The sequence below is a fragment of the Porites lutea genome, chromosome 3, assembly GCF_958299795.1.
Source record: "Porites lutea chromosome 3, jaPorLute2.1, whole genome shotgun sequence".
Lineage (NCBI taxonomy): Eukaryota > Metazoa > Cnidaria > Anthozoa > Scleractinia > Poritidae > Porites > Porites lutea.
Window position 1 is genome coordinate 15,061,729 of NC_133203.1, and position 20,953 is coordinate 15,082,681.

At 39.7% G+C, this 20,953-nt stretch overlaps 1 protein-coding gene across 1 annotated transcript in view; it reads right to left on the reverse strand.

Annotated features, from left to right (window-relative positions):
* Positions 1–20,953, reverse strand: part of LOC140931622 (uncharacterized) — a 32,755-nt gene that overhangs the window by 1,600 nt on the left and 10,202 nt on the right. The gene's annotated exons all lie outside the window — the stretch shown is intronic.

Here is a 20,953-nt window from a genome sequence, read left to right on the forward strand (position 1 = left end):
GAATTAAACCAACGGCGAATAGGTCAATTACATTCATCTAATTTATTCGCGAAGTTGTTATACATTTTGGCAATACCTGTCTCACCAAGATGAAGTCCTCCTCTGTTTAGGTCCGTAGAGTGAATGTCATCGTGGCGTTTGAAGTGCCACTGACGCTGATTGCAGAATTTTCGAAGCCTTTTATTGACAGCATCAACATCGCCGCTAGCTGAGAGGTCCGATCTTGTGACCAGCTCTGATATTATTACTTGGGCGTCAGTGGAGCTTTCAATTTCCCTCGCTAGGTCAACGATGTTATCGGCGATTTCGCTACGCCCCTGTTTAGCCTCCTTAGCCCTGAGCGTTCCTCTCTTGTGGTTTTCGCGGGAGTTCGGGATGTGGTCCAACCAGTATTTCACGTCTCTTTTAAGGTGGCTGAACACAGTTTTGCGAGCGGTCAGCGGCAACTCGCGTGACGGCGGGTGTTTTAAATTAGACAAACAAACATGGCGGCGAAAAAGCAATGGTACACAGAAGACGATTTCACAAAATTTACTCATTAAATTTTTGTGATACTTGGCAGAATTTTTACTGTTATCGTATTTTAAATAATAAGAACTTTCAGACGAATTTTGTGACGCATTTAATAATTACAGTACCATTATATTATTCATTATCTAAAAATCCGTCTGTTAAAATTTGGTCAAATAAGTTTCAAATGGTAATGATTAATTATAATAAGCTGTGTGTAAGTTTATAGGACAATCTAATGAGCGAATTTTATGTAAACTGAGTAAAAGTGAAAATTTAAAGTTGTATTCAGTCGTTCATGTTGCCATGTAAACTGCGAAAACGTCAAATTTTACCTGTCAATCAAAATCTTTCATCAGTATATTTTTCAATTGTCAAGTTTCAGCTTGTGAGCTGCAACCTTTTTCTTGCCATGATTTGACAAATGACATACTCACAAACTGCCTAAACTGTGTTCAGCCACCTTAAATGAGAGGCAGCACTTCTTGTTTACCGTTTCGTTATAAGACAGCGCCTAGGCTCTAAGCCTTTCATTTAATTTTGATCAAATTTTGTATCATTTAGTTACTCAGTATACGTTCGATCCTGTCCTTTAAGGGAGCTTAATCCTATATTAATTTTTTCTTCGTTTAGTGTCGTCCAAAAGACCCAGTCTTTTTGGCATTTTTTAAAAAAGCAAGGAAAAGAAACGACAAGGTTTATTTTTTTAGACTTAGATTAATTCTTTTAATCTAAAAAAATTAGCATTATAACATCATTTCGAGGCATAAAACGTTCGGTGGTGTATCCTCTTTGCTTTTTACCCTTTTTGGGCCTTTTTTTATGAAATTGACCATCAAATTTTCCGCCATATTGAGTTTGTGTCGATTTGGTGACCATGTCTTGTTGTTTTCAGTCTCCACGGCAATGATGCTGGTGTTTCAGGCCTCCCGTTCTCAGATTTCTTGTGATTTTTTTTTCACCCCACCGACCGACCCACCCAAAACCAGGAAACCTATTACGCTAAGCGAAAGAAAAGGGGATGACTTAAGCCTTATGGTTTCTTTTTGGCCTTCCTCACCACATTGCTTATGCGTGTTTCTGTATACTTGTCTTTTGCTTTGTTTTATTCTTTTTTATCGGTAAAATAAACTGAAACTGTACAAAGACCCTCAATATTCCCTTTGGAGGTTCTCGAACGCGCATTAAAATAATGAAAAACGCGATGATTTATTGACCGCAAGGGCAATGGGGTGGGGTTAGGGCTCGTTACTGCGCTCCGGTTCACTCGTACACTGTCAAATGGTCCCGAAATACAAAATGAAAAATGACTGTGGACAGACCATTCACGTCTAGACATCAAGCATCTTTTAAGATGGGACTTATCGCCTCTCCCTGTTCATGGAGTTGATTCAAGGTGTTGACGTTAATTTCGTGATGCCCTGCATGTTGCCAGGACATGTTTCAAAAGGGCCTTTCCAAAGGTACGGAGTCCGCAGTCACAAGGTGAAGAGAGAAGTTATTTTCGATTTGCCCCGCCCCCTACCCCCGAAAGTCCCCGACAGGACCGCGTCAAAGTACTCCCCATGTGGTTGCGCGGGGGATAGTAACAGGTCTACCTAATTGCACCGTGCATCAATGACAGTTTAGCTCAATCAGAAGCCCCTTTTCCCTGGCTAGTTCAAGGTGTGTGCACCTCCTTTAAGCTGTTGTTTTCGGTTCTTACTGAAATTTTTGATCTTGAGGAAATTCACAACGACAGGAGCAGGTTACGGGCTTTTTTCCTAGCCCTAATCCTACATCACGGGAAATCCCTCAGGTTAGGCAAGAATCCGATAATCCTTCCATAATCATCCATTTTTTTTCACCGCGTGAATTGGGTATTTTTAGCTTATTTCGAGGACATACTTTTTGCTTCAAATCCAGGGTGGGCTTTTAAACACATTTTTTAAGCCAAGTGGTTTTTGCGAGAATCTGCTTACCCGAACTTTTCGCATAAAAAACGACAAATACCCGAAAAAAGCTCATGTTGTTAGTGGTGGTGGCATATTTCCGATAAATTCAGCTCAATGTCTCGTGAAGAAGAGCTCAGATCCGTGCCACGTGCCTCTCGAGGCAAGCGTTCCGTCGAAATGCGAGCCCAAAAACAGGTGGTAAGCGGTCAATCTGTGAAAAGTAACGCAATCTCCGTCGTTTGAGAGCAGCCGAAGATGCTCTCGCCGATGCTGTCCTTGATGTTTTTTATTTCCAGTATCTAGGAAACCCATGCTAAGGTATGAAACATACACTCGTAGGCATTGTTCTGTCCGCTAAAGTATAATTCCTGGACGCAGAAACGATGTGCTTTTTGAAGTTTATTATTGTGCTTTGCCCTTTGACAACCTTACGTCACTCGTGCGTTTGGTAGCAGAAGATGGCTAAACTCTGCTTTTCTTGTTGGAAAACGGCTTTAAATTTTATCAGATCGCTCGATAAACACGTGTTGGTTTCTGATAGCTGATAACGTTAAATCACTGTTGCTCAAACTGATTTCTTATTGCATTTTTCTGAGTTTTTAGCATCGACCCGCTGAGTCTGGAAAGCTCAAATTTCAGAAAAGTACTACTTGTTTTTTTTGGCCTGAAACATTTTCTTTTAGATTGCCCGTAGTTTTGAAAACAGATTTTGAAAGAAGAGATAACGCTCTTTAACGTGGTATAAGACTCGATATTGAAATCGAGGTACCAGTCGACGATTTTGGGCTTTGAAATTTGCCATTTTTTCATTGAACGAAAACGTTCAAAATATTGAAAATAATGAAAAATCTCCAAAATATTACACTTTCGTTCAAACTGAGTAAATCACCACTTAGAATGTGTGCAATTAAGTACTCTTCTGAATAAGTTATTTGTTGTCCGCATTACAATGGATTTGAATTTTAAAACGATTTTTTTGCGACACATGGTCTTGGGCCTGGAAAACCCGGTCCGAGAGCCGCGAAACCAATAAGCCCCCGTACGTGGAAAATAATTATCGGATTGAAGTAAAAATTACGTTTATGTTAATAGCTTACCTAGTGCTACTTTGTGAATTTTTTTGAGGATTTTCGATTTTTCACTTTTGTAGACCTCTGGTCGATATTTACTGACATCCGCTCCTAATAGGCGTCTATCTGCCTCAGCAATACGGCTCTCCAAATTAAAGAGTTTTCCGCAGTTTGATAATAATCGTACAGGAGGCAACAAAAAAAAAAAATCTTTCATTACAGCCTCTCAGCCTGTGTCGGGAACTAAGTAAGGGATGTGCGCACTTTCCTGTTCATCGCGAGTATCCCCATTATTTACGCCCTAACTGTCTCAGGTGAGTGCTACCTGTGTTACCCATTCTTGCTAACAGCTGCCTTCTGTTCGCTTCCTGTAACCGTTTATAGTTTGTTAACCACAATTACTCTTTTATGTCAGTTTTAAGGGTAGGGGTTTTGGAGCAAACAAAACATATATCCTTCAAAACGTGTGGTCAACATCCTTTGTTGTTTTGTTCCATTGCAAATGTTTGGGTTGTTACTTGGTATCTTCTTACTTATGCTTTGTTGAACTTTTAAACACTCAACGATCTAGTATTATTCAGAATCTAAAAAGATGAAGATATTTTTGAAATTTTTAGTTACGAAAGAACACAGAAAATCAAATTAAAACCGGCTGTATCTTTTAAACTCTTCCTTTTTGCAAGGTATCAATGTACTAAGATTTTCTCTTTAAAAGAAAGACAAAATTCACCGAGGTTTAACTGTGCAGCGGTGACTATTAGCAAGATGACTTCGCGATCATGCGAGGAGAGGAATTGTTTTAAAGGCTTATCGTTGTTTTTTTGTCAAAACAACTTCTAACATAGCGCTTACCTTTCCAACAAATACTGAGCGGGTTGGTTGTCTTGAAGGAATCAGATAGTTGAAATTTTTTTGCTTAAGTTTGCAACGGATTTATTCCCTGGACTGACGTCAAGGATTTCTTTATTCAACATAAACGTTTTGAATCATAATTAATAAGGATAAACTTTCAGTGAAAACGGTTCAAATCAAGTTTCGTATGTACTCCCGGTAAATGATATGGTTCCCTTTCCTTAATTTCTGACCCTTTTAAGAGCAAGAGTGAACGTGACGCTTGAGTTAATGTTCTAAACAGTTCTGACAGTTGCAGCTGTAATAGTCTATTAATTAGCCCTGTATTTTTTTTAGTTAAGTTTAACCTCATGATTAAAGTCCCAAAATAATTGTAGAATTATGTTCACAAGGCACTGCACGATTTTTCGACCGGTTGAAGTTTATGCGTTAAGGTTTTCTGTTCACACGGAACTACCTTAACCGTACAAAGAAATCAGACCTCTAGCAGTTCAAAGTCCCGTATGAACAAAGTGTTCGGTCAAATTTTTCAGGCGGTGGAAAATTCGTCCGGTACTGTGAGATCTCCTCTGCAGGTATCACTCTCCTGTTGTAATGGGGAGAGAAAGGAGAGTAACATGTACAGTCCCCCACTTTCTTTCCTCCTTTTCTCGTTCGCAGACTGACCTCACGGTCAATGTAACAAAGCAAACCTCTATAAGGTGGGTTTCAGCGGGTCTCGGGGTGTCCTTTCCCAGAAAATTTTCAAGTTTTGAGGCTCCGAAACGCTATTTTTAGCACTTGCCATGAAATATGTCTCCGAAAAATCGACCTCGAACCTGAAAATGGCAAACAATTGCAAGTCGCTATAATCAAAATAACTGAGTCTAAAGAAAACAACTGCATCCACAGACTTAACGTGTCTGCGTCAACAGGTCCAGGGGGGCACCTGCCCCCCTTGCCCCCCCCCCCCCCCTCCTCCCCCCGCTAGCTACGGCTTTGGTAAAATTGACGTAAGTACACACGAATATTTTACGCCCGTAAATAAAATTATAGAGACAATGTATTGAAGGTCGCGCGTAAACGTAAAAGTTAAAGTAAATTAAAAAGCGTCGCTTCTTTTTTTATTTAGGCACGTAAATTTTACGCGAGTTCGCAACACATTGAAATTACGTGGCGGTGAAAATAAATTTTGGTTGTTCAACTGTTCTTGCATATTAGCTTACTGTGAAACCTTGAATTTGTACGCGTTAAAGAAAAACAGTGCTACGGTTAAAGTTAATACTCCCTCCCTTTTTGAGCGACACAACGATTTATTCATTTGGACTCTGACATGTATTATCGTATGAACTCGTGTACTGAGTACCTTTTTGTGAAACCTTGCAAACTTCATTTAAATGCTAAAAAGACTCACATATTATTCGGAATAATTGCTGGTTCCTTTTTTTCTTTTGTTCTGGCAAACTCAAATATAAATTATTAAGTGCTCTTTATAATACTTTCTAATACTGAGAAGTTTTGACTGTGCTCTGTTCTGTTGCAACAAGCCACGTGATCAAACGCTTTAACAAATGCTAAACATGAGCCATGCCAGAAAGAAATTTTTCTATCTACTTCGTGAGTGCTCTACGTACAACAGAAACTGAGAGCACAGCCAAGGCTTCTTTATTTGTTTTATGATAAATAATCAGTTTAATTCCCCACGATTAATTAGAGGTCTAAGCAAAAGAAAACGTTTTCCGTGTTTACATAGCCTGATCTAAGCACGAGAGGGGTTGGGAGAATTCGAGACAGTTACGCAAACCCGAGACGAAGTCGAGGGTTTGCATAACTGTCGAGAATTCTCCCAACCCCTCGAGTGTTTATATCAGGATATGCAAACACAGGAAAAAAGCTTTCTATTGCTTTTATAAAATAACTTTCCCGCGAAAAAAAGCAAAACTTTCTTGTTTAGAGTACTGATTAAAAGAAAAAGTCTTACTAGTCGCGAAGTCTTGCATGTACACGAAGCTTGTAAGCGTAATTAGTCCTTATTTTCGCTTAAAATGTCAGTTCAAGCGAAAAAAAAAAAATGGACATAGCATGTTTCTAAAGATTCTCCAAGTTTCAGCCGACGAGGAAATGGGTGAATAAAGTAAACTTGTCGAGGTTTTCAACTCAAAACCTTTTTCAAATTCGTGCTTGCGTGATTAGCGCGCGAAAAGTAAAACATCTTGATGTCACAACCATGTTTACATACTCTCATGCAAACACGCCTCTCGGCAAATCAGAGCGCGCGTCCTATCTTAGTTATTTTATAATTAATTTCTAATTTCCAAAACGCAGTGTGACAGCTTACCTCTGTGTTTAATACACTCATAAAGCATCCTTCCCTTTTCAAACTAATCAGAGTGCGCGTTTTAACTGAACTTTATTATAATTTTTTATTACTAAAAAACACAATTGTAGCAACCGTGGACGCACAGGTGTCAGTGAAACGGACCATTGGCAAGATTATTACGGCTTTCAATAACACGCCGAGCTCAAAAGTCAAGTGAATCAACTTTGGCGGACTAAAGCAGGTGGACGCAGCCTAATATAAGAATCTGTATAGGGAATAAAGAGTTTGTATGGGAAATAAAACTCAGATCAGAAAAATGAACTAAAAGCGGTAAAGGTCATCAATAAAATGTAAATATTGTCTACAGGTGTCATTTACTTTCTTTTTATGAAGTTTCAGTTCCATTTGAATCCTATTTTTTTGTTGTCCGTTTATATGAGGCTAAGTTTTATTTCACACCGCGTCATTCACACGTACGCAATTTTCATTAGCGAATCCAGGGGAGTATCGGGGGATGAATCCCCTCAAAATGCACTCAACAGATTTAAAACTTTTATAAAATGTTTTAAAATGGTTGATTACGCTGAATTGTAAGGTCATGCGTTTTCTGGTTCGAAAATAGTATACAATGGGTGGATAAAACAGTAAATAAAATAGAAGAAGAGAAGAATTTTCAAACTTTTACTTAACACTTGTGTTGTTTAAACAAGTCGGGGAATAGAAGACGAATTGAAAAGCTGCTTTTTTTAAATATAAAGTAAACTTTTGGATAAATAAAGAACAATTTTGCTTGCCTGAAGGGGGGAGGACAAATCGCCAAAAGAAGCTCGAGAGCAGTAGCTACAGTATGAAATTGCTTGGCCGGATGATCTGAGATGTTTTCTTTAGTAAGCATTTTCGTTAATATATTTTGTTTTGTTAGCTGACTAGATAAGGAAAAAACTGCCACCGTGTGACGACCATACTTGATTCCGATGTTGATGTTTTCTTTCTTAAAGGCTAGATATAGCCCATAACGCGTCCGAGTGTATCAAGAAGTTGTGGATTTCGTGTCACTCATATAGTTAAGACTTTCATAGCGCGTTTGTTACCCCCATTGAAATCACCTGATGCTTCAGTTATAAAAATGTCGTAGATGCAACTTTCTTTTTTATTATTATTACTGCAATTTGGTCACATCTATTTATGTCACAAGGTAACGGAAACTTTTCTTGAGAATGACTCAGAGTGTATGATCGCCCCATAAAAGGTCTAACAGAGTTTCCAGAATCCAGGAAATTTTTTCTTGTTAGTAGAATCCGGAATACAGCTCAAGAAATCCGGAATCCCAATAACGACTGGAATCTTGAACCCAACTTCCACTGACACTGGGAATCTGGAATCCAGTATCTGGTGATCCGGATTCCAAGGAGTGGAATTTAGAATCCAAGACTGTCTTCGATTCTCTTACATGTAGACTGTTTACAGTAGTCATAACATAACATAACATAACATAACATAAGGACAGCAACATTCCCGTCAATCCAGCTTACGGTGTTTATATGTCTCAACTGGTGAGATATGCTAGAATTTGCACGTCCAAAGTTGACTTCATAAATAGACTTCGTGGACTTTCATAACGTCTCAGACAGCAAGGCTTTGAAACCAATCTACTTCAGAAATCATTTAATAAATTCTTCAGTCGCCATGGTCTTATCGTCGAGAAGTATGGTGCAGCCCTGCGGGTGATGAGATTAGCAATCCAGGCTTGAATTGCACCATCGTATCCTTTAATTACTTATTTATTGTTTAGTTTTGTATTTCAGTTGTATCTCGGTACGTGTGCGCGTACAATTTTATTTTGAGCGCGCGCATTATTTGTTTATTTATTCAATTGACGTGTATTTACTTCGTTATTTGACGTCTTAATTTTACTTTGCGTTGTTTTCCTCACTTATATGTGTTGTCCGTGACTGTGCTCACATGGTGGGTGGCTCCTCTTAAAATGTTCTGCAATCGGTATAGGATTTAACGGAGCCGAAACCAACTGTGGAATTGCACGCATTTTAGGCATCCTACTGATGAACAGTTGCGACACCTAGATATATATTTTTTAGCAACTAATATAACTTGCAGTCTGTCTACTTTGAATAACATAACATAACATATGGACAACTAATGGATTTTAGGAAGCGCTTTAGCGCACTCTTAAAACGGTTCAGGAGAATATTTATATGGATAACACTTTGCTGGCATGACATATAGCTTATAGAGGTGGCGTACGCGCGTCGATCATCAGGATCGAGCGCTTAAGGTTACGGGCGGCCATCTTGACTATCTTGAAGTTCATATGTACCTCCTGGGTACATATGAAATCGAGATGGGCCGTCCGTACCGGTAAGCGCTCGATCCTGACAATCTCAAAAAAACGTAGGGGACTGTGAAGAGAGAACTGTGAAGAACGCGCGCGGTCAAACGAAAAGTCTGGAGCGAGAGGGTGAAAACGAAGGGTGAGACTAGGCCTACGGGCGTGTGAGGCTCGCACGCCGCTTGTCGCGAAAATGTCATGGCGGCCCCTCGCGTCTTTCCAAAACCGATTACGAAAAAAATAAAAGCGACTATTTGCAGTCCTGACATATATGCGTAAAAGTGCTTCAGAAAGTAAAAATTAAAAGGCGTAATTTACAGTGAAACCGTTATAACAACCAGAGCTTTGATAACAACTAATTCTCTCACATAACCTAGTTAAAGCTGCATCCCTGTAACTGCTGTAAATACATTATCTTTTAAACATGAATTAACCGCCAAACTAGGATGTCTTCAAGATCATTTCCAAGCCATAAAGTATGTCTGTTAGCCCTGTTAGTGAAATCCCTACCCTTTAACATAACATAACATGACATACACTTTATTACGACTCCTCTTTAAGGGGCTATTCTCTCGTAACCTACAATGATAACAAATTAACATACAATAATAAAAATTACAATGGGGCAAAAATATTTACATGTGTTACGAAAAGAAATGTTTACATGAGTTTATATACAGTTATATTTCTAAACCCTGAAAATAGGGCATTGTAGGGAGTATCTCTCCCGGATAACACGGTTTAATAGGCGTCTATTTGGCTACGCAATACGGCTCTCCAAATACCAGAAATTTCAGCAGTTTGATGATAATCGTACAGGAGGGAAAAGAAATGCTCAAGGAAAGTGTCAATTCCATTGGACATTTCCTCAAGCGGTCATTGAACGATATGCCTACTGATCACGAATATTAACGAGTTAATATTTAATGGGTTTTTTAATCAGTTAAAGGAGCCATGACATGGGAATATTGCTGTTTTAGGTCAAATCTTTGCTGACCAGCTCATTACTTAGTGCCTTTAGCCATACACAAAAATGTTCCTGTAGAGTTATAAAGAAGATATCAAACAAATTTCGTCAGGGAGCCGACTAACCATAATAATTTTTATGCATGGATAGCGTTAAAACTTGAAAACGTTGGCTCATCCTTGCCAACCCTTTGCAACAACAACAGGAAACGTTTTCAAAGCCTAAATATGTCATATAATCTAAAAAAGTTAAAACTGAGCTGGACCATTATTTTTTGGAATCAAATGATGCGAGGAGACTGTTTATCTCTCTAAAAAAGATAGCAAATAGCGTGACGTCGCCCCTTTAAAAGAGTAACATCTGCTGTATAATTATGTATTTACAGTCTTTTTAGAGCGATTTTCATATGACCTTGAAATGAAAACACGCGAACAAAACAGAAACAACAAGCGAACGGAAATAGAGCGATTTGATTGGTTTGTCGAAAGGATACAAACACTCGTGGCTTTTGGTTGGTTAAGCGAATGCTCGGGGGGAAAAAACTTCATACCCGAGAACTTTCCGGAAATCAATCGATACTTCGCTTTGACGTCATACTTAAATACGATTGGCCAATCGAACAGTGCCGTCTCCACATGCATGAGGGAAAACAAAGAGTCGATGTTTTTTGATAAAACAAATAACGAACACTTACCGAAACCGTCAAAGGAAAACCTCTCTATCGATCTGAAGTTAGTAATAAAACTATGCATTGAACTACTATTTTCAACAGGTTTTTTCATGCAACAAAAGAGCAATTAATAGTTGACATAGTGACTGGTCATCATTTGAAGTTACAATAAAGTTTTAAACAAGGTAAATTAACGGCGTTCAAGAGCAATAGCAGCATTTTGTCTTTGTCGACGTTTAAATAATTTCAGGAGAGCTCTTCTGAACTCTAGAATTCTGATTGTGTAAATTATGGGATTAACAAGCGAGTTTGTGTGGTATATAAGAGTTAAAGATAATAGCAAACGAAAAAATGTCACTAAGCTGGGTATAACACTGAAAGAAACAAAAATATATATAACATATGGTAACAACAACAGCAATGATACAAGGGTCGTTATGAATAATGTCACAGTCAGTTTTCTTTGTCTAATGGCTGCACCGTGGGACGGAGGACGGGTTCCACACAAAACTTTTAAAGCAATGGAGGTGTAGGAAACACAGATAACAATAAGGCAAAGGCAGCAATTTGAGAGCCATCCTCCTGGAGAACATTGTTTTCTTTTAATTATCTTTTCTCCTCCCTTCAAGAAGAAATCGAATAAAGTTTGGTTAGTTGAAAAAGAGAAGTTAGGAGGTGAACTAAGAGAGTTGACGTCGACTTCTTAAATATCAAGAATAATGGAGATTGTATTAGAGAAAGATTCTTCGATAGAGAGCTCACCTTAACCTTAATTGCTTGATAACTTCGTTAATGCTAAAGCAAACTCTTGCCTTTCACCTATTAAAGAAAAAATCAAAAGCAGCGGTTGAGGAAAGAGTAAGATGAATTAGTTGACTGAAAACTGAGGATAAAAAAATATATGTGAATTTTAGCTGTTATTGTTAGCGCTCATTGAACTGCAAGTCACTAAGAAGTAATGGATCACCTGGTAGAAAGTTTATTTCACTGGGAAGGGGGGAGTACTCAAGAAAGGTTTATGCGGGAAGGCTCCGCCCGGAGATCCAGCCCCTTACCCTTTTGTACACCATTTGATTATGACAGAAAAGGTACCCCTATCACATACCTAGTTTGGAACTTTGCATACATTTTTAACTGCTGTTCTGATCCAGTGTCTTTTAAACTATGAATAAATCACAAAACGAGAACGTTATTTTTTTTTTTTACTTTTTCACAGCTTAAAATGCATTTGTTAACCCTTTGGGTCTTTTTTACAGACCGAAATGATAGATTTTCCTACTCTTTCAAATACTTCAGCTAGTAAATGCCCACCTTTTTATAGACAAGACAAGACAAGACAATGCTTTATTTATTTGGAGTCTTATACAGCCCTATGTACATCGACTTTATCCAAATAATTTAAAATCATAACACAAATTGCACACTAGTGAAACTATAATCAATGTTACCCTAAAGAACTAATGATCTTCTTTTCTCATAGCAGTCGAATACGTATTTTGCAATTAACTTTTGCGCTGGTTTGTTCTTGCTCGGAGGATTTTTAACAACAGAAAAAAAAATCTGGTGCCATAAGGTATTTCCTTTGGGCGGAGCCTCCCCGTACAGGCCATTGAAGGGAGCACAAACCTTTCAGAAAAAATGTCGCTCAGATAAACTTGTCAATGTGAACTTCCTTTTTAATGACTCCAGTACGTAGAACGAACAAAATCTTTTATTACAGCCTCTCAGCCTATGCCGGGAACTAGGTAAGGAATGTGCGCGCTTCCCTGTTCATCGCGGGTATCGCCATTATTTACGCCCTAACTGTCTCAGGCGAGTGCTACCTGTGCTACCCATTCTTGCTAACAGCTGCTTTCTGTTAGCTTTCTGTAAGTATGTCAGTTTTCCGTTAAAGGATAGGGACTTTGAAGCAAACGAAACATATAGATAAGAATAGATAATCCTTCATCTATGAAAGTTGCCGAATTAAGATTTAGCTGAAATGCGTACATTATCTTATATTTGCCATCTTTCATCGAAATCAAGTCAAATCGACCTTTTCGCTGAAAAAGTAGAAGCTGCGCTCAAATTCTGCTTTCTTCACGAGAAAGATCAAGACTACGTTCTCGATCAAACATGATGGGAGAGCGTCCTCAAGAATCCAACGTTTCAAATGTATATCAGCATAAGCAAAGGAATAAATTTAACAGAAATTGAAATGAATCCGCCATCAAGCAACTTGATCTAACCTAAACTTGACAAGAAGACTATCACAAGGACGAAGGAGCGCTCCATGATGGACGGCAAATTAACCTGAAACATCCCTTTAGATGGCGATTATACAACAAGTATACAATAAAAAAGTAAAAAGTGATATTTGTTTGTCGTATAAACATAACAACTTTCTTTAATTTTCCAGACATGTTTCGACGGTACATCCGTCATCTTCAGTGTTACATATTTTGAAATCGCCGTTGAATTTAAAGCGCGCGCGATCTTACAAAGTTCGTTACATTGCGTTGTCAATATTGCGTGCTAAAACAAAGTTAAATGAGTGACGCTTAGTTCTTTACAGGGAGAGAGTCAGGTTAATGTGCTTCACCTGCTGGTTGAGATCGGGCTTCTCCCATTTTATAAACATGGATTCCTTAAGCTTCACTTGGTACTTAGTGGCTGCAGAGTCTAGGATCTCGAAGCAATCCGGTGTACATGATGCTCTACAAAACTCTGAACCCTGCAGATGTTTAAAAACGTTCGAAGACCTGTCTGAAAGTAAGTGCTCGCGCACTCGTGTGGAGAAGTGTCGGCTGGTTTCACCAACATAACAAGCATTACAACTTGCACACGAAAATTTATAGACCACACGCGTGCGTAGCCCCTCAGGGACAGCATCTTTCACATTAAAAAGATTCCTGACTTTGAAAGTAGTAAAGACTAACCTTAAATCAATAGGTTTACATAACCGGTTAGCACGTTTGCGTATACTCCTCTGTGCCGTGACTGAGAAGTGCCCAATGTAAGGGATTTTAAAGAAGAACTTAGGCGTTTCCTGGGGCTCGACTCCTGAATAGGGCTGTGTTTTCCCTCCCTTGACTGCTGTCTGAATATATTTAGAAATATATTTGTTGATAAGGTTTTCAGGGAAGAGATTCCTCCGCAGAATGACAGACAATTTTTGAAGGTCAGTATGGAACCCCATCCAAGTGTTGTTTATCTTAAAAGTTCTATGAATCAAGGTTTTGATTAACCCCAATTTGTAGGTAAAGGGGCAAAAACTCAGATAACTGGTAAGGAGACCTGTGAAAGTCTTTTTCCGGTAAACGGTGGTTGCACTTTGGTGTGGGTCAGTGTTGTTGATTAGAACATCTAGGAAAGGTAGAACATGGTCAGTTTCCCGCTCCATTGTAAAGCGTATATTGATATTTGTTTGTAGTTAGCCCATGTCTAATTCATCCATATCGTTCAATCTAATACTTATTTCGCGTTCGCGCTTCCACCGCAGACATTTTGTGGACACGACAAGGCCAATTGCACATTCCACCGGAAATCGATCCCATTCCCCCTAAAGCGTACTTCCGGATGTGATGCTTCAGCAAAACAGGAATATCCAAGGAATACTGAGGACTCCTGGCTTGCGTTCATGCACAAAAAGAACGCATTTTATTGAGCAGAATTTTATCCCGATTTTGAGACACTACTAAGGTTTATTTTGTTTTTCCGGACTAGCTTTGTTTTAGTTTGTCTGAAAGTTCATCTTCTGACCTCCTTTGGAGAACGGAAACGTACCAAACGTTCATCGCGATCAATGTCCACTCCAAAGGTTCATGAAAGGGAGCCCAGAAGTTAATACACAACAAAATAGTTCCATGCAACGGCAGAACATGCTGCTTGGCAAAAGTCTACAAGTAGGAAATTTTATGCGTTACGGAAAACTCGATGAAAAAAAGTAGAACTGAAGAATTTTACACAACAGCAATGTACCCAGCCTAACATTCTTAACAATTATGACGAAATAAGCCCTTTAGAAGGGGAAATTGTATATTTGTTTCGTTTTAATGGGAAAAAGGCTTAGTTTTACGAGGTGTCACTGTAAGGAACGGTCCGTGTAAAGTGTATTACATTGCTATCAAGCTCTCCATTGGGGAATATATTAAGACCTCACGCGCGAGTGTCACGAGATCCGCTTGCTGACGCGTTAGTTTCAAGGTGCAGACTAAGACAGTAGGACAGTGTTGGTTAGATGTAAATAAGTAATTCTTTTTTAAGAAGAATGATAGCTTTTTAATTTCTGCTAGTCGCCGCACCCGACGATAAAATAAAGTACTAATTCCACCTAAATTATGCTTCAAAAGCGAAACTGAGGAACTTGGCGGTTTGCAACTCTAACGTAATTTTAGTACAGGATTAGTTACTCAACACGCACGCAGCCTGACACGTACGGTTCCCATTAAGGACCTTACGAAACCACTATGACGACGGCAACGGGAACGGCAAAAAACAATAGGTTTAATGAGCAAAACAACAACTCTGCACGTGCATCACGCTCCCGGTGGGGGGGGGGGGGGGGGTACTTTAGGACTTTTTGGGTGGGGATGTGCCGCTGGGACCCTGGCGCCCTTAGCCTATATATACCAGAGCTAGTTCAAGTGAATTTTGCAACCCTATACTAGACTAAACTCCCCAAATCCCCCCTATGCTAGAGTAGCTGTTTTCCAGAAACAACTGAGGTCACTAGCACAGTCCAACCAAAACAAAACCGACTTGATTTTTTTTATATTCTTGAGTGGCAATTCCCGGTTTCCCTAGTCTAGACTACAATCTTCAGCCAATTGATCAGTTTAAATGGAAAAAGATACCCTCTTCTAGACCCAAACTCTCTGATTTATATACCCTATCCCGAGGTAAACTGCTTGAAAACCATACCCTTCACAGCGGCACATGTCTATATAGCCCATATATGACAGTACCCCCACCCCTCCGGATCACCCTTTTTTGTACATTTTTTTGCAGTCACTGCATCACTACGACGACGTGAAATGACCAAATTTTCAGTTTACTTGGGGACGGGAACGGCAAGGCGATAAATTCTACCACCCCTGTCTCAACTCGGGTGCGTTCCCCTCTCCTCAGCTCCAGCCAAAATCCTCTTCTTTTAAATAAGAGGGTAAACTGGGATAATCGCGAAAAAGTTTAAACGATGTTTCAGTGACGTTTTCATAGACGTCGCCGTTGTCGAATCGTAAGGTTCCTATTTACACGGAAACGTGAGTGAAAAATCCAAGGAGAGATTCCGGGGGGTGAGGACCCCTAAATGCCCTCCTTAGACTGGAAACTTTTATAGAATTTTTAAAACTGGCTGATTGCGCTGAGATCTGAAAAACCAAGCATTTTTGGATTGACCGTCAAAAGCAAAAAAATCGAGAAGAATTTTCGAACCTATTCTTAACATGTTGTAAAGCAAATCAGCTAATAGAAGACGAACTGAAAAGCTGCTTTTATTTGAAAATAAAGGAAACTTCAAGATCAATAAATTGTAATTTTGTTGATCGCTCGCTAGAAAGGCAAATCGCGATGCTCTAAGGTTACAATACGCATTTTTTTGAGACTTAGTCCGGTCCCCCCTTATGTAGGCCGCGCCTCCGGGCCGTCGGAAAGCTTGCTCGCAGGCTAATTTTTCGTAGTAGTACTGAAGCACTTCCGTTAATATATTTTGTCTCGTCAGCTGAATTGTTAAGGAACAAGACCCCCGTAATGGGGATTCATTGGTCTGCCAACAACTCGTTTTTAAGCTAGAACTCAGAGATTACCCTCCCACGCAGGCGTTTATAGGGGAGCTCGTTTTTCATCCCTCCCCAGGGAGGGATGAAAAACGAGCTCCCCTGAAAACGGCCCCTACCGTAATGAAGAAAAATAGGTGAGTTAGCCTTTTGAAACAAGAAACAAAAATATAGCATGACAGTAAAACGTGACTTATTTAATCTAACCGCAAATATTATTTATATAACTCACTGTCGTTCTACTCTTGAAACGTAACGGGCCAACTTTTGATGTTTCAAATACTGTTATATAACAGTAATTTTTTGTTTCTTAATCTCGCAAAGCAAATTAACTTTCAGTTTTATTTCTATCTGGATATTGTATTTAAAGCCCATCTAACTATTCAAGTGAATTTTGACGGGGCGATTTGCAAATAGCATATTGACAAGAGATCATAATAGGACAGTGTCCTATTATGGCTCTTGATATTGATTATTCCTTTCTTATAAGGAAAGACTTTACACAAGCAGGGAGAAAATTGCAATAAGTTAAAGCTTTTTCCGTGGGAACCGTGGGAGGGCATTGTTTCTGCAGCTCCCGCGCAGGCTAATTACACCATCGAATACTGTATTTAGATAATGATTCGGCGTAGATATAGGGCCAATAACTCCACAAAATAATTTTGTGTTCGTTCCAAATCGACTTCCAAGTCTGTTCGCCAGACGACCTGAAATGAAGCGTCCCCTCCCCGCAAAAATCGGCCCCAGCGGGAAAGGGACATGAACAGTTTTCTAGGAATTCCGTCCGCCATTTGGTCTTTTTTCGACACGAACAAGAGGTATTTCTTGATTGAACGTTGCCCTAATGGGCAGCCCAATAAAAAATAGTCACCATGTAATGACCGTAATTGATACCGATGGTCATAATTTGAGAGCTAACACTCAGTATAGCCCACCATCCGAAGAAGAAGAAGTAGTTGTGGATTTCGCGTCGCATTAGCCTGCGTAGCAAGCTTTTCTGTTTGGTTTCGGAGCAAGGAAAGAACGAGGAACGGGAATTTACTCGCGCCATTTTTCGCGCGGTCTTTGACTCTCGTTCCTCGTTCCCGCACGAAAACGCCTGCTACGCGGGCTAGTGTCGCCACGTAGTTCAGACTTCATAGGGGGTTTGTTACCACCTTTGTTTCTCGTTATGTTTCAGTTCAAAAAATGTTGTAGACGTGACTGTTATTTTTTTTCCGTAATGTTATCAAATTTTCTCATGTTATGCATTTTTTAATATTTTATTACTTAGGGTTGAACTAGCCTGCGTAGCGGACGCTTGGAAGTAAAGAAAAAACGGGCCGCGCGAGGTAGACATGCGAGGGGACAGGGCTCCCTCTTCCCTTGCGTGCCTCCCTCGCGCTCAGTCTTTTTGGTACCCATTACTTCCAAGCGCCTGCTACGCAGACTAAGGTTGAACCGCTCGCTCTGACCGCCGCCATTTTTGTCATCCTTTGTTTCAGGTGCTCTTCAGTGCGACTATACAGTAGCTCTACCCAACAAGTCAACATCATTTTGTATTCTCTTTAAAAACGTAAAATGACTTAAACGGTTTAAATGGAAAATACAATTCTCAGAATGATGTACCTACATTTTGAAGTGTGATCGGACGTGTATGTGCAAAAAAAGAGACAAAAAAACACTGAAACTGATATAAATTTAAGTGACAAAAAGCGATCTGTCGTTGATATATTATTAAAAATACAAGATTCAGACAAAATGTCACAGGCGAAACAGGAGTTTAAAAACCAAAGATATAATCTATCTCGTAAACCCTGACAGCGTCCGCAGCAGCACCCCACGGAAAATGGCCGCCTAAGCCTCGTTTCCATGGATCGTCCTGATCGTCCCGATCTTCCCCCAGTCATCTCAAATATTGTTCAGACGATCGGAACGATTATGTGGAAACGCTACCCGGACGATCACAAACGACCCAGACGACTGAGACGACCTCGATCGCTTGGATAGAGTTGAGTTCTATCCGAACGATGGGGATGATCGTGTAAATTTTGAAATGATCATATGGAAACGCTCTCAGACGACTGAGACGATCAGAACTATCGAAGGCTATCCCAGAAATCATCACTACTATTCTGGTTATAGAGAATAAATTCAGCCTGGACGCCGCTGAAGTAAAAAAATAATACAAAAGTGTTCGCATCGCGTATTGACGCTATTTGAAACTAGAGAAAGTCAAATTCTTCACGTGATACTATGTCTTCGTGGAACTCTTCTTGCTTGTGGACGTCGTAAAATCGAGAGAAAAGGAAGATAGCAAGACTTGAGGTTGGCTCTCCGTTTAAAATCCATCATCTGCATCATTATGTTTGGCTTGTTTGCGAAACACGCGCAAAAATTCTATTGTCTGACTCAGAGACATCGCTGACGTCCACGGCCGAGTCTCTTGTCGTTGAGGCGCCCTAGTCGACGTCCGGATGCTCTCTAAATTTTTTGAAATTGCTGGGGCGATCAGGACGATCCGGACGATTATATGGAAACCAGGCTTTACGGGAAAATGGCTTGACCATCTGCTACTTATAACGTCATACCTCGTATCTATAGTAACTGACCATCACTAAACTTGCCTCAAAACGCGGGTGAGGGATAAACGAACAGGTACAGAAAACCTCAGGAGTTCATGTTCTATCGCCTAGGAAAAAAATTAGAAAACCTTACGTAAAGGTAGCAACCTAACCCCCCCCCCCCCCTCCCCCTCACCCTTGTACGTCCGAGGGTTGACAGCTGACACATTTCCCATATTAAGTATCTCATTCCCATTTTAATATAGTTTCTTCCTTCCCTATTAGAGTCACAGATAAAACACGGGGAAAATCAGGTTCAAATAGTAAATTTATTGAATAGTCTTAAACTGATTAACTTTATTGACTTAGGAACAAATAACAAGCCTAGTATAAAGCAGAAGTTAAGGTGTACTGAACTTGGCTTCATTGGTTTCTTTTTACACACTGTTATATTTTATCAATGATCACAAACGTATTAAACTGTAAAACAGCCCGACTTTTTGCTTTTGTTAAGGACGCGCGCGCGAGCGGTTAATCGAAAGGTGGGAAGGTGGAAAAGGGCGAGTGATACTGGACCCACGAGCGTGTGAGGCTCCCGCGCTTCGCGCGAAAATCTCAAGCCTGCCCTTTGGGCCTTTGTATTACCGATTATGAGGGAAAAAACCGACTGTTTTGCAGTTTACATACGAAGTAGTGTTTCACAAAGTAAAAGAAGAAAAGATACACTATAAAATCGTGTATAACAACTAATTCTAAAGATCTAAATGTATAATATTAACAGGCTATCTCTGAGTCACCCCAAGCTTCTGTACGTTTTTAAGCGAAATGACTGTGACAAAAATGACTTTTTTCTACTCCCATGCAAATGAAACTTATTATCACAAAAAGGATTTGCACTTAGCTTTGCTCGGAAAGTGAGGGTTTGTGGAACTCGGAAATTGCCTGTTGATAACGCATATTTTATCTTGATTGAAAACATCAATTACGAAAAGATGAATTAGCTAAATACAGTAAAACCCGCGACTAATAACATTCATTAAAAGGTTCTCATTTTCTGAAGAAAAAATACATTGTATCCAGTCATTCCTTTTGTAAAACCCGCCTACCATGACATTGCAGTTGGAGCTATAAGGCTTCTATGTCTCCAAAGAGGACCCTAAATGTTGACTTGTTTTACTTGCACAACGGCACAGATTTATTTTATGGATTTTTAGCAAAATAAGGTCCTGTTTCAAATTTTAGGCTAAACACGTTCTTGTATAGAGGAGACCTAACTTAAAAACCGAGTTCTTAGTCGCTGGTTTTACTCTAGTTTATGTAATGTTCAAAGAACGCGCTGTGAGTGATTTGAACAACTGCAAAAACGTCCCTTAGTGTTTTATTTCAATAGGATTCTTAATAATGCATTGAAAAAGGAAAAAGCTGTAAAAATAACAAAGGCTACATTGGTCAAATACTATGCAAATAGACTGAACAACCCAAGTACACAGCCCCATGGGAGGGGGGAGAGGGGGGCTACTCAACAAAGTTAGGGTCCGCCCCATGGTCCAACCCTTTACCAGCTTTTAGATACCATTTTTGACAGAAAAGGTACCCCTTACTGGGAAATGATATGCCTTTCACATACCTAATAAACGCTGCATCCCTTTTAACTGTTGTAAATGCACTATCCTTTAAATATGAAATACTAGCTAATCTATGCATGCCTGAAGCCTGAAAATGGTACCCCGTGTAGTGCATTGTACGGAGCTCCCTCCCTCTCCCCGGGTTACACAGTTTTTAAAAGCGTCTATCTGCCTTCGCAATAGGGCTCTCCAAGCGAAAGAAATTTCAGCAGTTTAATGATAATCGTAAAGGAGGAAAAAAAATTGCTCGCGGAAAGTGTCATTTCCATTGGACAATTCCTCAAGTTCATTAGACAATAAGCATGCCTACTGAACTGATTAAGGAGTTAATATGTAATGGTTTTTTTAATTGATTAAAGGAGCTAGTACGAGGACATTGC